Source organism: Meleagris gallopavo, chromosome 2, assembly GCF_905368555.1.
Source record: "Meleagris gallopavo chromosome 2, MGAL_WU_HG_1.1, whole genome shotgun sequence".
NCBI lineage: Eukaryota > Metazoa > Chordata > Aves > Galliformes > Phasianidae > Meleagris > Meleagris gallopavo.
The window spans coordinates 52,392,157-52,413,940 of NC_139405.1; positions in this window are offsets into that span (position 1 = coordinate 52,392,157).

Genomic DNA, 21,784 nt, shown 5'->3' on the forward strand with positions numbered 1-21,784 from the left:
ACTGAAGCACTGATGGCTGGTAAGACACCTAAGCAGGTGTTAAAAGGTGCTCCTTTACCACAAGCTATATTTAGCTCTTACGAATCTACACTTCTTTGTTTTAAAATGCTCTTTCTTTTGACAACAGCTTGCCAGCCACAACAGCAATTTGATGCTCTGAGGTGCTGCTTACACAGTTCTTGGATGCTCTTAGACCAGAAGACCCAGAACTAAATCCTTTCACGCAGAGAACATGCTTTTCTGGTGGTAGACTAAAATTAAGTGATGTATTCTGCCAGCAGAGATGCAGTTAAAATGTCACGGGCTGGAATGCTACAGGAACAGGATACTTTCACCAACCAAGATCTGTTTTTAATTGAGCTGCTGTTTGTTAAATATTATGCAGTGGTTCTATTGTGTGCTTATTGCTGCTTTTGTAGGAACACAAAGGTTGATTAACTCAGGAAAAAAAAAAAGTGTTATTTGATGACAAAAATCAAAATAATTACACAAACTTTTGAAGTTTGCTCAGAAAGCCAATCATAGCCACTAAATGCTGGCATAGCAATTAGCAGTGGCACCCATAAATCCTGTCACTTGAAATGGAAGCAATTAATAACTAAATGCATCCTTATACTGTGCAAGTAGTAAACAAGCATATCCATTTTGCATAGCTCTTGAGTTGTAAGTCGGTGAAGAAAAAATACTTGTCAATGTATCTTTCTCTTGAAATCATATTCATTGCAAAGAATCATATCCACCTTTGAAAAAAAAATATATATGTATAATAAATAATATATATATATAAAGAGGGAGAGAAAAAGAGTGGTAGATCCAGACCATTAAGAATTTCTGAGGTGGCTCCTGAAAAGCTTTTCAGCTTTATAAAGAGACATTTCTACCAGTCAATATTAGCTACCTTTTTTGTTTTAAACAAGCTTTCAAGTTTTTTTTTTTCTTTTTTTTTTTTCCATTTGTGTTATACTTAGACTGACTCACATACCTCCCTTTCCAATCAGCTAGTTAAATGGACAAGTTCAGTTCAAAATGCAAGTATACATGTCTGTAGGTTAGGGGACAAACATTTTAGGCAAGGCAAAACATCAAATTAACATAGTTTGTGATGACTGAGGACTTAAACTTAGAATGACATCTTGTATGTCCTATTCTCCTTTCAAAAAGATATGGCAGCTCTCTGTCCTGGTATTTCAGGCAACAGTGTGAGAACAAAGCAAATCGCAACCTTTCATTCTGCCTCCCTCTGGCCAAAGTGACAGATTCTACTCCACTTCCTCAGAGTGTGCTTATCTTCAACAGTAAGCATTTTTAAATTGCTAAGAAAAGTTGCACCTAATAATGGCAGCTTTCCCAGTGTAGAAAAAAAACTTTTTAATGAAGAGTTCTGAATCCATTTCAGTATTTATTCTTAGAGTCAGAAATAGTGCTTCTAAGTGTACTTCTAAGTGTACTTGTTTTCCTTTCGCTTGCTTGAACAGAAGCATTGATTTAGGGTATAAGTCTAGATACATAATATGGGTTAAGAGAAGATTCCCCTAGATATAATCCAGTCTGCATTTCAGATCAATGTCTCCATGTATCTCTCCCCTAGATATCTCTCCACTAGTTCCCCCAAGATAACTGCAGTACATGAAACATCTTGATGATGCTGCAGAAAAATATTTGCCCACCAAAATGTTTCTGTCTTTCAAATATAGCTGACAGAATTTAACCAAATCAGGGAAGATATCTCCTTGGCTGCACAAGTCATCACTTAGAAAGAAAGTAAATGGGGTAGTTGAGTCTGGTTGATCAGTTGAGTCATGGGAGTGTACACAAGACTTGTGACTTGTCTGCATTTATTTCTTCAAACCTTCTTTTGATAACTATTCATAACAAAAATATACAAACTCCCTTGGAGATGAAGACTTGTATTGCAGCAGTTTTCTCACAAGCTAGCCAAAAAGTGGCTAATTTATAATAAATATCTGCCTTTATGTGTTGAAATATTATTTTAAATTACTTTAATCTATTTCTAAAGGGGAAAAAAATGACTCCTGAGCTATAACATCTAAAAGAGAAGTAGGTCAGAGAAAAAAAAAATAAATCAAGCATTATTTTAATCTTAGTTAACATCCTTTTACATAAATACAAATCCTTTTATTGAGATAAAGTAGCAAATTAAATACTTGTGCTGGAACCACTTTGGGATTTAAATACAGAATACTTATTTAGATTTTCTTTACTTAGCAATCAATCTTAAGCTATCCTTTTCATACACGTTTGAAGAAACTCCTGAAAGGAATTAAACAAAGATATTGCATTCTCTAAATTGTATGTCATATAAATTTCAAAGATTTATACATTTCTGTAAGTAGATATCACTAGGCATTTGACCTAGGTCTTCCTAGTAAATCCAGTGTAGTAGTTAACAGACCATGAGAGCATTTCTTAACTATTACTCCCCATCATTCAATCAGAATTTTCCAAATTAACAGACAAGTTAAAATAGCGAATAAGATCTTTTCTGCAGTAACTGTACAGAATATAGTGAAATTCTTCCAGAAAATAAAGTACGATGCAGAGCTTCCTATATGGTAGAAATGTATAGCCTAGTGTAATTAAAATAAAGATTATACGAAGCCAGCACATAACTTCAGAACATTACTTTAAATATGTAAACAAATAGTTTTAAAGCTTATATTTATTTTATTACTGCTGTTCATTTGTGGACTTGTTTTTTGATGATGTTAGTGATTCAGAGTGAGGCATCTTTCAAAACCATAATCATTAAGAAGCCATGGAGCTGGATTTCAGTTTTACCAAAATGACATGGAAGCTTTCTTCTAATTCAGAATTACTTATTAGTTAGAAATGAAATTCTGTTCTACACTGCTTTGATGCAGTAAAGCAGTTTTGTTTGCTTTCCTTTGGAAACATAATTTCAGATACAGTCACAGTAGAAATATGCACTAACTAGACAAATAAGCAGGATAAACTGAAAGATTTTGGCCCACAATAAAACAAAAAATATCAATTCATTTTACAGTGTAAAAATAGAAGTTAGTTTTCAAAACATATTGCTATGAATATTAATACAGAAGGTTTCTAGTGTTGACACCTGAACATTTTGCAGTCTGCTGAACTTTGTAGTTAACAAATTCACTTTTTTAGTACTTTAACAGGTCTCTTTTTAATTCTATGTCTACCAGGATTTCTTACTACTTCTCCTCTTCAAACACTTTTAAATGGCTGTTAGCATCTCTCTGTTGAAAGGAAGATTGTACACTTGCAAGACGTAGACGTATGACAGAATGAGGAATTACATGACTCAGCTCCAGAACATTCACACTGACATTATGTTCAGACCTAAGCATCGTGTGACTTATCCTGAGTCTGTCTTGCTGGACAACCCAAATAATATATTTTCACATGCTTAATTATTAGAGGAGGTTTGTACTTTCAGCTTCCTACCAAACTCAAGTCAGTAAAGTTTTATTTCTTCCATCTTTCCAAGAAGAAAAATACAACTGTTGCATTCTATACACAGGAAAGCAGATACACAAGCGTGACTTGCAAGTCATACACAGGAGTGGTGCCACTAAATCTAAGTGGAGAGTAAGGCTTCTGTAATTTAGCTTTGCAAATGCTTGTCTTTCCTTTAACTACTAGAATAAAAAAAACCTACAACAATTCTAAATTAAGAAAATGGCATGCCTACAACATTCAGCTTGCTTGTACCATCTTGTAGGTAAGGAGACCTAGAAATTTTTTCCCCTCTCCAAGAATTTAAGTGAGTTGGAAAGTGATCAACTCCAGTACAGGGATGTCATAGATTTAGAAGGAGCTCAGGGGAAATCAATACAAGTATTGATTTGATTTGCTCTTTGAATATAGTATAGAAGGTTGAACACATACTAGAGAAAAGAGATTAATCCAGCAGAAAATTTGTGCTATAACTGTGCTATGAATATTTCATAGAATCACAAGGTTGGAAACAACCTGTAAGATCATCTAGTCCAACCGTCTTCTCATTACCATTGCTACCACAAACTAAACCATATCTCATAGCTCCTCATCCAGGCACCTCTTGATCACTGCCAGAGACAGCAACTCCACCACCTCTCTGGGCAGGCCATTCCAGTGCCTAACCACTCTCTGAGAGAAAAAATTTTTCCTCCTGTCTAATGTAAACCTCCTCTAGTACAACTTGCAATCATTTCCCTGGGTCCTGTTTGTTGCCTGGAAGAAGAGGCCAAACCCCTCTTCACGACAGCCTCCCTTCAGGAAGTTGTAGAGTGCAATGAGGTCTCCCCTGAGCCTCCTCTTCTCCAGACTAAACAATCCCAGCTCCCTCAGCCACTCCTCATAAGATTTGTGCTCCCGACCCCTCTCCAGTTTCATTGCCCTTCTCTGGACATGCTCCAGGGACTCAATGTCTTTCTTGTAGTGAGAGGCCCAAAACTGAACGCAATACTCGAGGTGCGGCCTCACCAGTGCTGAGTACAGGGGGATGATCACCTCCCTGCTCCTGCTAGCCACACTATTTCTAATGCAGGCCAGGATGCCATTGGCCATCCTTTTAATGGGCCTTCAGTGCTATAAAGCCAACACTACTTTATCATGGCTAAGGCAGGAAGTAATCCTCACTCTGTGTGTGTCTGCCTGCCTATTAATCACATTTCATGCTACGGGAAATAATGGAATGGAGATAAACCTCTGAATGTTGTTATACATACAAAAGACCAGAGCTCCAGAATTCACACAACCATGTCTAACATGTTATTGCTCACCTTACTGATCAATTTGTTCAGCAATTTTTGTTAAGTTATCTGTCACAGCTGCACTGAGATAGCAAAGTAAGGCTTCGAGTCTGTTACTTCCAAGCCTCCCTTCTACCACCTCTCAGGGCCGCTCTCATTATCTGGCACTAGTTTTACTTCTCTTTCTTATAAACTATCGTATATATAGTTTTTCTTACATCAAGGCAGCCAATGTCTCAAGTAATTAAAATCTGACTCAAGTTTTATCTTTCAGAATCTCACTATTGAGCTCAACATTTGAACATATACAGGAAAACTTAAGAGTATTTTAACTTGCACTACAGAAAAAAAGATTGCTACTGGACAAAAAGGAACAATACATTTAGTTCTCTCTTCTTCAGGTGTGATTTGTTCACTTTTTAAATCTATTTTATTTTTCCCAACTAGCACAAATGCAGGATTCCTCCATAGCTGCATGCTTCCTTTAATACTGTAGAGAATATTCCCCTCTATTTATATCATGTGTTAAAGGAGGTGGAGGAAACAGAATCAAATTTCAGCAGCTCTTTCCTCATTTTCCCATTTTTGTTTCTCCTCTGTTGCAAAGGCATATCTTTTCCTCGACTTTTGCTCAAGACACTTAAGGCTGAAAGAAATAAGTTACTATTCAAGTTCTTTTAAAAGAAGATACTTAAGTTACTTTTTTATTCAATTCTTCCTTGTACACTGATTATTTTACATCACAGGCAAATTAATTTCCTCTTGAATTTCTCAAATGCTACTACATTTAATTGGAAGAGGCTGTTTAAAAAGATTAGTGAAATTTACTTTGGCTCTCATGTAAATGTTGGGTTTTTATGGTGAATATTTATATGAACTGGATACCTACTGGAAGGAAACAGCTGCTGCAGTTTCTGCTTATCAAAGCTGCAAATGCAAGTCACGTGATTTCAGTCTAGCTATACAGAAAGGGCAGAAGACAATCAATTGAATAGTAATTATTTCTTTTCTAATACAAGGAAAAGAGTAAGTTGCTTTATAGGTTGCAGTACAGGTGTAGGTCACCCCCAGAGATGTTCTGTGGAGAATTGTTATCTCAGTGCACTGATTGGACTACTCTGTCTCAGGAAACATTACACAACATAACTTCGACAAGTTTTTAAAATAAAGGTGTAAACAACTGTAATGCTATGATGTGATGGAAAGTACAGCAATAATAGCAGGGTGGCAAAATCTTTAACTGCAACAACTGAGAACAAGCCCAAATGCAGATGCTGTGAATACAGAAACAAGAAAAAAAAGCTGCTTACTTTCAGAATGCCTCAGGTACACACTGATCTCCACCAAAATACCCTTACCTCTACTGCCAACCCTTAAATGATGTTTGGAAAGGGGTGGATCCTGGCTCCACTTCATCCAATTACTCAGGTGCATTGCATGCACCTGAGCTTCCCTGGATTGTCCCTGCCTTCCCACGAGGTGTTCAATCACAATTTCAGGTCATGACTTAGCATTTCCACTACAACAATCTTTTCATAACTTAAGTCAATATCTTGTTCACCAGCCCTGTGATATTACCGATGACAACAACACATACTCATTAAAAAATTCCCATGAGATTTTTGATACATTTTTGTTTTGAAGACAAAGAAAAAAAAGGTTTTGTAAACATAACCTGAGCTTTCTCCTTCTCTAGTCTCAAATGAGAAAGATATTCTCAGATACCAAAAAAGAAGATGGTGTTGTAAATCTCAATATCCTAAGTTCTATGATGTTACTGCAGAACAACTGTCAATTGTTATTGCACTTACTCAATAGCCTTTGAAATTGCTTTTAAGTCAACAGTGCGTATTAAAATTACAATTTTCATCACTGTGACTTGAGAATTATTTCATGTTATATGCTAGGGTCCAGTTCTCACAAAATAAAAAACTTCTCTGACTCCTACCAACCATTAGATTAGTCCCTTGAAGCACCTATGAGAGAGTCCAACTCACTAACCAAGATGAATTCTTAGACAAACAACTATTTTCCCTGCATAGTCTCCCTAAAGCATGATCTTCAAGTTAGTCATTGTAGAGAAGAGAACTTCCTCTCCTTGGCTCTTTTAACACAGTCACATTGTGATAAAAGATGTGACATTGAAGCACATGTGACATTGAAGCAGAGTGTCAGACATTTTCCAGTGTCTGAAGACAAGTTTCTCAATGTTATATTTACTGCTCTCACTGCAACACTGTAAAATGTCTTGTAAAATTGGTAAGAAATGGACTGGAAAAAATGAAGGTATAATTGCATGCCTCTGCTTATGTGTTATGTGGTTAATTAATCAAATGAGTGAAGCGGGAGCATGGATTAAATGAATTAGTCAGAAACAATGAAATTTGAATTGTATTTTACCAGACCAATAAAGTTTTGCAAGAGTCAAATGTCTTAGGAAAGACAATAAGAAATTGACTAAATAATTGCTGGGGGGGTGGAGGAGGAGAGTTGAACAATCTTCATTCTAAAAACAACTGAAGGACCATTATTTTTCCTAAATATAAAAATATATGAGGGTAGAAGAGATGAAGAAGATTATTCTGACTTCACAGAGACTGAGAGATCACTAATGTGTATTAAATCTCCCGTATTTCCAGGCTTTTGCTTGTTCCCTAGTCTGGACAACAGTATAATTTGAAACTTCACATTGTGCAAGGGTACAATAACATTTCCATGCCACTAACCCTGGCCACTGGTCTTAAATAATGACCCATTTTTTTTTGGAGAGAGGGGCCTTGGATGATAAGTTACTTTCCAAAGTGAGCATTAACACATCATCGCTCTAATTCTCCTATTGTCACTACAGCTCCTCTCATGACAGAATTTCCAAGATGTAAGTGGCAGGATATGAAATAAGAGTAAAGAGTGGAAAAGATGGTAGTAGGCTGTACTGGCAGCCTGAATGGTGCAGTGTTCTGCACTTTCTGAAACTTACTTACGGACTTAATCTCAGTAACTTGTGGGACTTGCCATTTATCTCTCATTTTTACTTTCAGAAAGAAGCTCAAAAGATCCCAAGAGGAGTAAAGTTGAAAACACACTGTTGTCAGCCTCTGCTGCCTCCAAAATCAGAAATTTAAAAGAATAACTGTCTGTAGATGTTTGTTTACACAAAGGTATCAGGTGGGTGTGAACAATATGGTGCCTTGTTTCTTACTATGTGTCAATCCATAGCCATGGTTTTTGATATTGTTTGATTGTACTCTGTTGTGATTTTAACATTCTGACAGTTCAATATGGAATTGCTCATATTACCTTAGCCTTCCCTCTTTGTCAGAAACAGCTGGCTTTGAATGATTAAACTGTCTTCATCCACAACTCATGGGTTGGCCTCATCAAATGGGCATACCATTAAGGCATTATTTATATAGCCCATTCCTCCAGGTAAGATCTCAAAGCATATGTCCCTGAAACATTATAGATATTTGTCTGATCTTGAATGGCATCACTTTTACAACCCCTCCAAAAATGTACTCTAGAGCTAAGCTATCTCTATTTTCCTCTTTGCTTCAGTGCAATCTTATTTCTTGCTGCATCCATAGTGGGTGTAGAGAATGTATGCTACTTTCTCTAGTTAATTTTTATGTTCATGTCCTTAGAGACCCAACATCTAATGCCCTTAATTTTTCCCCCCAGATCATGTATTCTGACCAGACTCGATGATTTCTAATTTTTTTTTCCATACTGGCTCACACCTTTTCTTAAAATGCAGGGTTTGAAACGAGCAGCTGAAGCTATCCTAAAATGGAAGTGTAGTAAAATTACTTCACAGTTCTTCTCCACAACACACCATTTTTCCAGCAGTCCGATCCTGATGATTCAGACTCAGGCTATGATCTTCTGACAGCTGCAAGGGTGATACAGGAAGAGAGAGGAGCAACCAAACATGAGACAGAGTGCAGCAATATAAGTAATGTGTCTTTTGAGAGTGGGAGTACGGCCAGGGTGTGATAAAATGGTTACAGGCTGTAATGACAGTCCAGCAGATATTTAAAAGCATTCTGCTGCCACCTAGTACTCTTAATAGTAGAAGCAATGGCCTTTGGAAAAGCACAGAAAAGAGGAAAACATGAAGAAAAAAAAAAAAACAAAAAACACCCCCCCCCCCAAAAAAAACCAAAAAACAAAAAACAAAGACCCCAACCTAAAGTATGTAACATCTAACATGAGCCTCACATGCAGAAATGGATCTGCAAATAGTGTGAGTTGATGACTCTCTGTAGGATACCACTGTCCATAGATAATAGGAAATCAAATCCGTAGTGTAATAGTGTTTCTGTGAATTGTAATATTAATTTTCTAACCAGCACAGAGGACTAGCTGTTCTATCTGCTTACCTCACTGGCTTTAAAATGTGTGTTTGTACATGCATGTATCTTCCTAGTCCACTAATTTTTCTTTAGCCACTGATTATAGTCCACTCTTACAGTCAAGGTGCATCCGAGATCAGCATCTCTTTCAGTGTGTGAAATGTTCAGTTAAAATACTGTCTCTGATACAATCACTGGGTTTGTAAGATAATCTTTGCCCTGTACTTCTCTGCAGTGCAGGTAAAAAGCCTTGCATTAAAACACCATGGACAGTGCTCTCACTGCTTCTACTAAACTGAGAGAAAAACATCAAAAATTACAATAAAATACAAACTAATCATTTCCCTTCCCCATAGTGGTAGTCAGTGGATATCTGTTCTGAATTTACCTTATCCTGCTGAGTTGCTGCTATCTAGAAACATGTATTTGCAAAGTACCTAGTAGTGTCTCTCTCCCTTTATCCATGGCTGACACTCCTAACACTTAGCTTTCTGTAATAATACAACATTTTATTTTACCTCACAAAAATTTTATCATGTTATTTAAGCACTATTCACCTGATTTGTGAATTATGTCCTATCATGACAAATTTGCTTGGCATTCCATTTATTGACTGCTTTTGTCAAAATAATATCCCTTGAGTAGCAGTTTTAAGATATCCTTGGTATATATGGGGCCAAAATGACCTAAAATGACTCTTGGGAACCTAAAACTCTGTTTATACATTTCACCTTCTGAATTATGAATGGAGAGAATTGTTATTTTTCTCTACATCTGCCTTCAAACAACAAAGACCTGATAGACAGCAGAGAGACATGATGAGACAGAGTGCAGAAAACTTTACAAGCTCCTTCCCTGAAACAGATATTTTTAGCCTGTATGAGGTACATATATTGATTTATTTAATGCAGCAGTAATATGTACATATGAGAAGGACCCCAGCTTATTGCCCTTTTAGGTAGTCCTTTTGTTGTTTTATATACCGTTTTCAAGTACTGTGTGTCAAAAGTCATTTTCTGACAGACTGCCATTTACAAATCCTGCATTCTGACATTTTTACAAATGCTTGCTGCTGTTCAATTATTTACCTTAATTACTCACCTACATCTCCCAAGACAGGCTGAGATGTTCTTGAGTGAATGCACAAATACAAATCGTACAAAGAGCTGTTGTTTTGGTGAATCCTTCCTGGACATTAAGTTGCAGTATTTTGCAGAGTGCCACTTGTCTATGAAGTGAAATATACAGTCAATGCAGAAATATAAATGGTGAGAATTCTGGAATTAACACACAATATATTTATCTTTGGAAGATACAAGCACTTTTTATGTATTAAGTTTCAGATAAGTTACCTTCAGCACAGTAACATTAAATAAGGAGATTCGATTTAGTTCCACGTTGTAATTTCACTTTCCAAAAGTTGATGTGCTTGCAAAGGGCTTGGTAACCTATCTGCATCTACATGAAACAGAATGTAAAAGGACATTTTTTCAGCCTGCATGACCACAATCCTTGGCTTTGTATGTATTTTATGAATGATTTGAATCCTCAAAAGTGTTCTGTTTTGTTTTTACTTTATTTTTAGTTCTCATTTTAAGTACTTGCTGCAGGGATTTAAAACATCTGTTGTTTTTTAGCACAAAGAGTTATAGATATTTGCTGCTTGATGTGGAATATTTATTGGACAAAAGGATATATTAAAATTGTTTGGTATACAGACTAGAAAGAGATACATTTAGAATTACAACACTTCTATATATTTCAAACAAGCTTTTAAAGGGAAAAGGGTAAAACATTTGTCTTGGATATAAATTACAGACAGAAAAAAATGATATTCTACATTAGCAGTATTTTGAAGCAAAACAAAATATTTATCAAATTTCCCACTTTTCAAAAGATATGTTTTGGTAGCTGTATATGGAGACAGAATACAATTTCGAAACAAATGACTGGCTATAAACTTTTTACTTGAAACACTTTCCCCTTTTTCATAGTATTGTGTTTGTTGTTTACATTGCACTTCATCAAACCACAACATAAAAATTCTGTGTACTAAACCTGTATGCAATATATCACAACATATAACATATATATATATATATACTGTCATCAGAATATTTTGACTATCATTATGTTGGCTATTTTTCAGTTCATTTTAAAGAAAAAGATTAAAGGCAGCCACTGTCCAGAACAGACAGAAATGACTCGTCATCATTAAAAATATTTCTTATTTATATTGTAAGTGAAAGAATGTGGCATTGAATAGATGTGTCTGTCAAAGCATCCTTCTGTTATGCTGGTGTCTGGATTGCCAGTCACTAACAGCCTGAAGGCTTTATTATATTCAAAAGAATGATGCTGGCAGGTCTGTTAGAAAGCAAAGAGACTTTACTCCTGAAGACAGCACTGAAACCATAACATAACTGCACTTGTCGGTACATGAAAAAAAACCATAAGGGCAAAAACAGTCTCAACCATGCAGAACTGGGAAGTATCAGCACATATCAGCCCAGGGCTATGTATACACTTGGCCTTCCACTGTGGAGCAAAATGACAGCTCTTGAGAAGAAGCAACAACAGAGCGGATCACTTAGTATTGATTAACCACCACTTTTTGTGTTTTCCAGTGCAGGTAGGAGAAGAGTTGGATAATCAATGCATTCTCCCTCTCACCTTAAGAATTACCCCTCAAGCACTGTGCTCTGCCATGGCTCTGTCGGACTGATCAGTCCAGACTTGGCTAGTCTGAACTAGTGGTGCAGCTGGCATACATTCTGTGGTGGGAGGAAGGACAATACTTCAAGGCATTTACATAAACAGTAATACTTACCTGAATTGTCAGCATTCTCTCTGAATGATATTTGTAAGCTCAGGACAATCTTCAAATACATATTAATAATGAATATATTGTCTGTTATTGCTATATTTTTAAGAAGACTTTCCCATCGTATTCATTAAACTAACATCTGCAGGAAATTGTTGTGGATTATCAACTGTGTCACATCTTGCAAGAAAGAATTTAATTAAGTAAATAAAGATCTTTCAAAGAAATGCCAGCTGGATCCATGGAAGAACGAGAGAATACAGATCATCTTAAAATGTCTTAACTAACTTAAATTCAAAATAGTAAAGCCTTTACAGATGTCGACAAAATATGTGCTAATTTATGCATAGAGTAGCAAAATTGCATTTCACTGTGCACAACTGTTCACCCTCAGGGCAAAACTGACATGAAGAAAGAATAACCCATGTTTTGTTTCTTAAAAAAATTTAGTTTGAAAGAAAACTAAACAAACAAACAAAAAAACCCTCCACCTCACATCTCACTGCAAAGCACGTATTTTCACTTGAATTAAATCTAATGTGGTATTTTATTGGAGAATAAAGGAAATGGAAAGATAGAAATCAAACATAACAAGTATTAATAGTGGCCCTAATGATATGTAATGCTCAAAGATACATGCATTTCTGCCAAAATTGATCACTTAAAAATGGATAAATTTGGTACATGAACTGCTAAGTATGATGGATACTAATCACAAACTGGAAATTCCTAAAAATTAGAAAGATTATGCGTGCTACAGCCAAGTCATCTTCATAACAAAAATACAGAGAAATAACCCAGATAAAATGAAACTGCAGATCCAGTAGGCTGTGGGAGCACACTTCACTAATGTTTTAAATTGCTGCAGAAAAATGAATAATATTAAGGGGTAGACAGAGTACTAGAGTCAAGTGGCAGCAATATTCTTCACATTGTGTTATTGGCAACACTAGATTACAGTAAGATGCCTTGGGAGAAATCAGGACCAGTTTAATCCACAGCTTGGATAATCTACTTATGGATAATGGAAAATTAATATTATTACATTCTGTAAACACACATCACCTTAATATTTGAGAGTTAGACCTTTAAATGGGTGCTACTGATTGCCTGCTAATACACAGGCACTAGTAAAATCTTAAGATTGCTGTTCAGCTGCTTCTTAACCATATAAATGAATAAACATGAACGTGAACATGTCTAAAGATTACAGAAAACATTCTTCAAGCCTGTTATATCTTCAACAGCTGAACTAAGAAACTCTCAAATCACTCCTTATCACTTTGTTCACTGATCATATTTGATCCTTTGTACGTACCTGACTAGATGAGCAGAAAAGGAGGCTCCTATTCCAGAGCATTTTATGTTGGTATGGATATAGTCTAAATGATGTTGAACCTGCATCCTCTTGGTATAAAAAATTGAATTCGATAGAGATATCAACTTCCACCTCTCTGAATTTTGCTGTGAAAGAGGGTGATGGCCATAGTCTTTAGTATGTGGCAATTCAGATTGTTCTTTTATTGGTTCTGCCAGGTGAAACTTCAAATTTTTACTGGTGCTTAAGTGAGAAATACAAAGGTGGGTGATTTCACTTTACAAATCATTGGAAAAAATTGTTTTACCCCAAACCTACCCATTTTATATCTTGTCACAACACAGAGAGGAAGAAAACACATGTACGTACGCATCACAAGTATGCTACCATGCTGCAGTCTTCAAACATGTTTCAGTTACCACCAAAAGATTCTCTGGTTTGGGCAGAATGAGAGTCAGAGCAATAAAACAGTTACTGAATTTCCAACAAGCGCCTTTTTACTCTCTTCTCTGAAGTGTTTTCTAGCCGAATAAAGACATACAGGGATGACCAACTGATTGATTTTCTATGCGGAGTAACAAAAAAATCATGATCTAAAGCTATACAGGAGACACTTCTGGAAAATTGGCTGGTACTTGTACTCTGCACTTTCCATTCTGAAACATTTAATTATACTCACGAGTGTAATTATTTCTTTTCTTTTCTGGTATAATAAACATCAGGGTGACGTCTATGCCTCCAGCATAATCAGGAAGTTGTTTATATGTTGCTGTTAGCACATATTCCCTATACATTTCCTTCACAGCTGAAGGGTTTATAATAAAAAGTAAATAACTAGAGGAGTTGTATGGGATTTGAAAATTACAAGCACAGCTACTTTGAGTTTAGACAGTAGAAAACTGCTACTGATTCTTCCAGTCAAAACATTATTACAAGAATTAAATGATTAAGAGATTATGTTATTGCTTTTCTTTTATGAAGTTTTTTTTAAAATATGTCACCTCCTACATTCTCTCACTCTAGGTCACAAGATACACCCTTGAAAATGTCATCTCAATCATCTTCCACATTTCCAAGCACAGTTCAAAGTACTTGTACAAGTAATTGTGAATGAAAGATACATATGGTTTGGTCAGCCCAGACATGTAGGTATCCATCATTTCTAATGGGTCAATTCCAACTGTTTTTTTGTTTGTTTGTTTGTTTGTTTGTTTTTTGGTATGGTTTTTATTTGAACTAGCATAACAGAATTTGTTGGTAGCATATAGTTGTAACATTTTTTTAGTCCTGAAATTTAGATTTTAAAGCCTAAAGTTATCAATGACTAGCACAGCTAACAGTAACACTTGGCTGGAATGAAATTACTTTCTACCCTGAGTCTAAATTTATATAGACAGAGTACTGTAATTAGCAACTTTGACAATTGTAATCTTTGGCCTATGTTCAAGTTGTTTGAAAACACAATTATTTTACTTTAAAAAATGCCATTTTCAGGACAAAACTAACATATACTGGATTAAAAAAAGAACTTAATTGGCCATAGTTTGTACTAACTGCTGTATGTCAGTAAGAATTCAGACATAGGGAACTGAAAAAATAATTAGGAGATGAAGGACTCTTGGAAAAAAAAAGAACAGCATATTCTTTTACTTGCTGTACTTACCGGCAAGCTTTAATATATCTTCTACAACCTCATTCATCATGAATGTCAGAAAAGAATTTAACTAGCAAGAAATAAGCTCAAATCCCACATGTAAAAGCATTCATTTGATTATGCATGTTCATACATGAGAAAACAAAAAAGACGTTGAGCCTGCAGCAGTAAATAGCAAAAAATATCTTGTTAAAATCACTAACCTTGAAAGAGATTATAAACCTATATTTGCATAAAACAGTATTCTCAAGACATCAGCTCATGTAAATAAGTGATGATCTGTGCACATAAAAAGAGTCAGATGTTAACTCTCTGCCTCATAATTCTGCAGATACATTTATGAAAGAGAATGCCTATGTTCACAGAGCCACTGCTCTTGCTGTTTATTGAAATCAGATTAATTTCTCTGGTGCTATTCAAATAAGGCAGATTAATGTATTTCGAGGCGGATGATCCAGTGGCTTCTTACATTCTATACCAGGTGTGAAGCCCTAGCTTTGCTTCATGCATCACCTTTTTTTAAAGATCTCCTTGCAAGTCTCTTCACAGTTCATAGCTTAATTCAGAATAGGCCCCTAGTTTAAGAGTTGCTCAGATTAAAGAATATACAAAGAATACAAAGCACAGCATATTTAAACATCTATAATGAACACTAGTATGTATGGTTTCTGACCAAAATTCTTATAGCAGATGAAAAGCACCTGTATCACTTTTCTAGGTTTGTCATGAAATCTTTCAAAATAAAGACCCTATTTCTGACCTCAGTAAAAACAAGGTTAACGTTTCTGCTGATTTCAGTTTTACTCAGCAAACAAGGTTTTATTTTTGTATTCATAAATTGTTCAAACAGGGGTCTACATTGGATACTACAGCTACATATGTGTCAGTGGTACATCTATATCACTAAATTCAAGTGTTCCCAAGAGTGTTCTTGGGTACTGAAACACCATTTCTTATATTTATGGTCTGTGAAAATGTTGTCTTGCAGGCTTTTATTTCTTGAGTTCTATCAGGCAATTTTTGGGTGCTGGTCACAGCAGGTACTAGACACAAACAGCACTTGTATGCTGGTACATCGTTTCCAAGACTAGCAAAGTCTGCTAGCATGTAGGTGGGACACTTTTTCCCCAATTGCCTTGGTAACCAGCAACATTCCCAGGTTAAGGTTTTTACGACTTAATATGCAGATAATTGCCGAAGGAAATATAACAGAAAAACAGTCAAATAAAGAAAAACTAGAATAAATCACACAAATATCTTGTCTCTCTCTGTTAACATATTAAAAATATCATTGCAAAAAATTAAGCTTGGTTTGTCTTCCTTAAATAATTTGTTCTGTATGGCTAATTCTGAATTTCTAAGGGTTCTGTGAGGAAATATACACAAGTATGTTGAGATCAATAATCCAGTCAAGCATCCAGCCAACATCAGCAGCATCATCACAAACTCGGCACTAGAAAACGATACACAAGCCTGAGAAATGGGAACTACATTTTTCTTTTTCCATCTTTTTCTCCCTAAAGTTCTATTCACATTTGCAATGGAGATCTGTTGCTCTATCAGTAACACTCTTGCAAGCCCAGCACAGCTGTAAGTCTGTACATTTTTACAGTTTTAGTGATTGTGGTCAGCACATGCTTTCACCTGGAATAGACTATTTAACTACAGTTCAAAGAGAAGCAAAGACAAAAATTTACACAGAAATACATGGCATTTTGTCTAACCTTAATTTAGACAAAAATATGTGGCTTTTATTACTAGGCATTTAATACTTGGCATTACTACTAAGAGTTATTTTTAAAATTAGTTCTTCAGTGAATTTGATTCACTTAATCTGAACCTAGTTCTAGTTTTATGTTAGAGAGGCACTTAAAAACAGCCATAGTGAGCACATTGTAGTAATCTAGATAATTGGATATTGTTTATCAATTACTTTAAACTATTTGGACCACTCTTTACTATCAAAAATATTTAGAAAGAGTAGATATTCTATTGTTACACTTTAAAATATAGTATAGCACAAACACCACAATGTAAAAAAAAGTTTCATTTCATATTCCAAAGCTATGTTTAATTTATAGAGGAAAAAAGTGGTAATAAAAAATGTAATCAACATTTCCAATAGAGAAACCAAGAACACAGAACTAAGTTTTCATTGTTAGTAGCTCCCATTTTTTGCTATTACAGGCAAGTACTACATTCCATTTATGGAGTTACTGAGATTTATTCTTCTTTCTACTGAATATTTTTACACTAGATGATTATTTTGTTTTTCCATTTTAAACTTCACTTGGAAAGCCAGAATAAGAATACTTAAATCAATCTGTGCTATTTTTTATTTCTTAATTTAATGTCTCTCTTTTCATCTCTTGAAAAATCCATAACATTTCTAAGATCATAGACCTTGCCTATGCTTATTGATAAAATAATAACAATGTAACATTGACAAGCAATGATGTTGACAAAAGATTCTGTAAATAATACTTGAGGGTTGATTATTTATCATTTATTTGTTTTATTTAAGCTTGCCATTGCTAAAGAACTTGTAAATTATCAAAATTTTCCAGAATGAAAAATAATGTATTATAACCCAATAATGATGGAAGAACTGGGCTTTGGGTATTAACACCTATCCCAGAAGAAAAATTAAAAATGAGATGTACAAGTGTATTAGTACTGTGTTTGGCACAATAACTGCAAGACTCTTAATTATAAAATGTAATAAAACATAAGATGATAAAAGGTTGTAACAGAAAGTGAGCTTTGGACATTACTAGGCTAAAAACATATAGCCATAAAGCAGGAGAAAAGGAATGGCTTACTTTATCTTTACTCTGTAGATTACTTTTTTCAATCCAATTATATCTAATATCATGATGGTACAGAAAGTAATGTTTTATTCTTTATGTAAAATAAAAATGCACCTTCATCAACACTGTGAATTTTGAGTGGCAACGTTACTTTTTCCATTCCTACTTTCACACATGTATATAAAGAATCAATTTAACAATAAATAATTTTTTTAGAAAAAAAAAAACAACAGTAAAGGTTAGAACATCTAATTAACCAAATTAAAGTAACAACTAACAGAATAATTTTCTTTGTCTTTCTTGCATTCGAGTATCCTACTGTAGTGCTCTGCTGTCAGTTACTAATATTCATAGCAGTGGAACTTTAAAGAAAGTATTAGCTTACAAGTTTCTGTAGCAAGCTATAACCTACACTGAATATACTCATGCTATAAATATAAAAAAATCTAAAATTATCCTAGCTGTAGTGAATTCTTTTCACCATCTTCCATTTGCCAGAACAAGATGTATCACTGATAAATACCCTGTGAGCTGTAACACAATTTGAAAAACAGAGTAATGAGTAGATGCACTATTATACATTGGGGTAGAAAACTCACTGCTATGGAAATGCCCTAACCACAGCCTGCTAAAAGTGAACTAAAACTTGTAGAAACATTCAAGTCCAACTGCAATCACTTTGAACTCAGACAAAACAAATTTGACAGTCTAGGTGATGATATTTGGATGTCAAATGTAAATTTGTGAAGTTTGTAAAAAAATGTAATTTTTTTTTTTCAGAGATCTGATTTGTAAGCATGGTTATACAATAATTTCAGCTTGAATGATTAATAGCTCAAATTCAACACTACATGTGTATACTATGTATGTAACTGGACATAGTTGTATATACATACTGGACAAATCTTGATATACATAATCTAAGCCTGATGAACAGCAGGACACTTTTCTCTCAGTGACACGAGTCTGAACTATGCAAATACAACTTTGCGTAATTTTGAGAGTTCTTATTTGAATGTCGGTGTTTTCACTTATAAAAGGACCACTTATTTGCAATAGATCAGTAATGTCATTGACTCGACATTTCACAGATATTGGTATCCGGTATTCCTAGAGCACTAGATTGAAACAAAGATAATCTAACAAGGCATCAATGCATCTTAAAACCTTCTACTCTAACTTTCTGTTATCTTATTCATGTCTTGGCTTTTGCTTACAGGATCTGTCTGCCTCTTGGTGTAAGATATTTTGGAATACAAAAGGAACAAAAAGAAACAGCCACAGCATCAGTATGGCATAATTAACTGCACAGGAATCTTGTGCTGGATTGGCAGGTAATCTCTGAACTGACTTTACTAGAGTATTACTGCCTGATTAAAATGAATCTCTTTTATAAAGATAGGGAAGAAATAAGATCACAGTCTGCCACCAGCACAACTTTTAAGCAACTGAGAGACTGACAATTCTAGGGCCAACTTTGAAAAGCATATTGGAAAAGGCTCAACAAGATTCTACTTTTAAGATAACAGTATTTTATGTGACACAGCTGTCTGAAGAAGCAAATCTTGGCAGACTGATATATATGGCACTAAGATATAAAATCAGTGCAGTTAATGTCTTCTGTAGGGTTCATATGTCAGCCTGCTAAAAACTATAGAAGCTTGACCAGCAGGTCAAGGGAGGTGATTCTGCCCTTCTACTCCACATTTGTGAGGGTACTGTGTCCAGGTCTGGGGCTCCGAGCATGAGAAAAACATGGAGTTGCTGGAGTGAGTTCAGAGGAGAGCCACGAAGTTGATCAGAACACCTCCCCTGTGAGGAGAGGCTGAGAGAATTGGGGCTTTTCAGCCTGGAGAAGAAAAGGCTCTGGGAGAATGTTATAGCAGTTTTCCAGTACCCAACCAGCCTACAGGAAAGCTGGGGAGAAACATTTTATGAGGGCAGGTAGTGACAGGACAAGGGGAAATGGTTTTAAACTGGAAGAGGGTAGATTTAGAGTAGATATTAGGAAGAAATTCTTTACTGTGAAGGTGGGAGACTCTGGAACAGGTTGCCCAGTGAGGTTATGAATGCCTCCTCCCTGGAAGCACTCAAGGCCAGGCTGGATGAGGCTTTGAGCAACCTGTTCTACTGGGAGATGCCCCTGCCTATAGCAGGGGGTTGGAGCTAGATGATCATAAAGGTCTCTTCCAACCCAAACCATTTTGTAATTTTATAACTATCAAATGCTTTTGCAAGACTCCACTCTTCTTGAGTTTGTCTAAATTTCCCTTAAAGGACAAAGCCTTTGGGACAGGAAGAGACATGGCACAGTGTAGACTCCAGCTGTTAGTTTCATTTGATCACTGAATTGAACTGATTAAATGTGCAAGTTATTATGACAAACACTGTATTCTCTTCTCCACAGAAAGATGTAGATGATATAATTCCCTTCCAAAGTACTATGATTTTCATTGGAATAAGGAAACAAAAACTCTAGCCACCTTACTAGTTCCTCTCTCACATTAGAGATGAGTAAAATGTAAAAAAAGTGAGATGATGTCCATTTGCAGGTAAGTATACATTTAATTGAGGTACCAAGCCTCAGTCATGAGAAATACTCAGAATATGATATCCAACTTTGAAGATGAACTATATATGCATAATTGACTGAAAAAATGACATGCATTAATGCACTAAGCCTCACATTCAAAACAAGATAGACATGAAAGAAAACCATAGAACAGTGATGGGTCAAGTTATAAAGCAGGGGATTCTTGAATCAAGAAATTCAAGAAGATTTAGGGAATCAGAAACAGGGTCTAGATGGACTTGAGTAGAATCAGGGAGTTGAAATCCAAAAAATACTCCCAGAAGCACAGCTATTATAAAATGACAGCGTTTTTTAACCTTCTTTAGCCAAGGATATTTAATTGTATCTCAGCTTCAAGTGATGGCTTTTCATCCATAGCCATATGGGGTTGAGTAAAATGAAATGAAAATTTCCCAGGTGCAGGAAATCCAGTGATCCAAGACACAACAGAGAAACTATCAGCTTTTGGATTTTTGTCTGGAACATGTTTTTCTAAATACAGCAGCTGTATTGAAACAGAAGTTTGGGAATATTTAACAGGAAATAAATGTGTCAAGAGAAACTGCATCCTACTTTCTAGTAGACTGTGAAGCAGTATCTACATTTACAATATGGGACTTGAATTTCATTCCCTTGAGTGTAAGAAAATGAATAACATTCTAGTAAAAGGGCAACTATTGAAAAATCAGATCTGAGATATCATTCCTCAAACTAGGAAACTGAGAAGTGAATACAAATTTTGAACACAATCAAATTTCACAGCTACATCATTGCTTGTGGCCTTAAAATTATGTTCTCCAATTTGCTGAAAAGTTGTGTATCTATGTCTGGATGATTTGTTTCAAGTGGAGCTTGAAACAAAAGTTATGTAAGAGTTATTACAGCAGGACAATTACAAATTATGAATTCAATTATGAATTACAAATTGTGAATTCAGATGACAGAAATTATAGCTGGAAGGCCAATTAATAAGTTTAATATTTTTATGTAGTAGTAAGACCTTTATCTGAAAACAAGTGATTGTTTTGTGTTGATTTTTTTTGTTTATTTATTTATTTCCACTTTTGCTCTAACAGGTAATACTTTTTATTACATCTGTATCTGCATGTCTAGCTGAGTCTGATAATACCACAGCTATTCTTGCTACTCTTAGTTCTACGTATTTATGTTAATGAGTTACAGTACAACAGTACTGCTAGTTTTACCTGTACCACAGCTGCATAACCACATCATGGCTCTTTATGTGTTACCTTTTATGTCTGCCACAGAAAGAAGAGATGCTATTGCAGTCAGCATGCCATGGCTCTTCTCATTTCCTCCAAATGGACACTGCTGTTTAAGTTCTTTGCTCCAAACCAGACTGTCTTTGTAGGCAGAGATAATATCTTTAATTAGACTGAGATATGTCATTCTAAAATGTAGACAAGCTTTTGGCCATGCAGATCTGAGGCAGCAGCAGTAGACTGCAAAGCTAGATTCAAGATAAGAACAATTACATAGGATTTAATTAGTTGT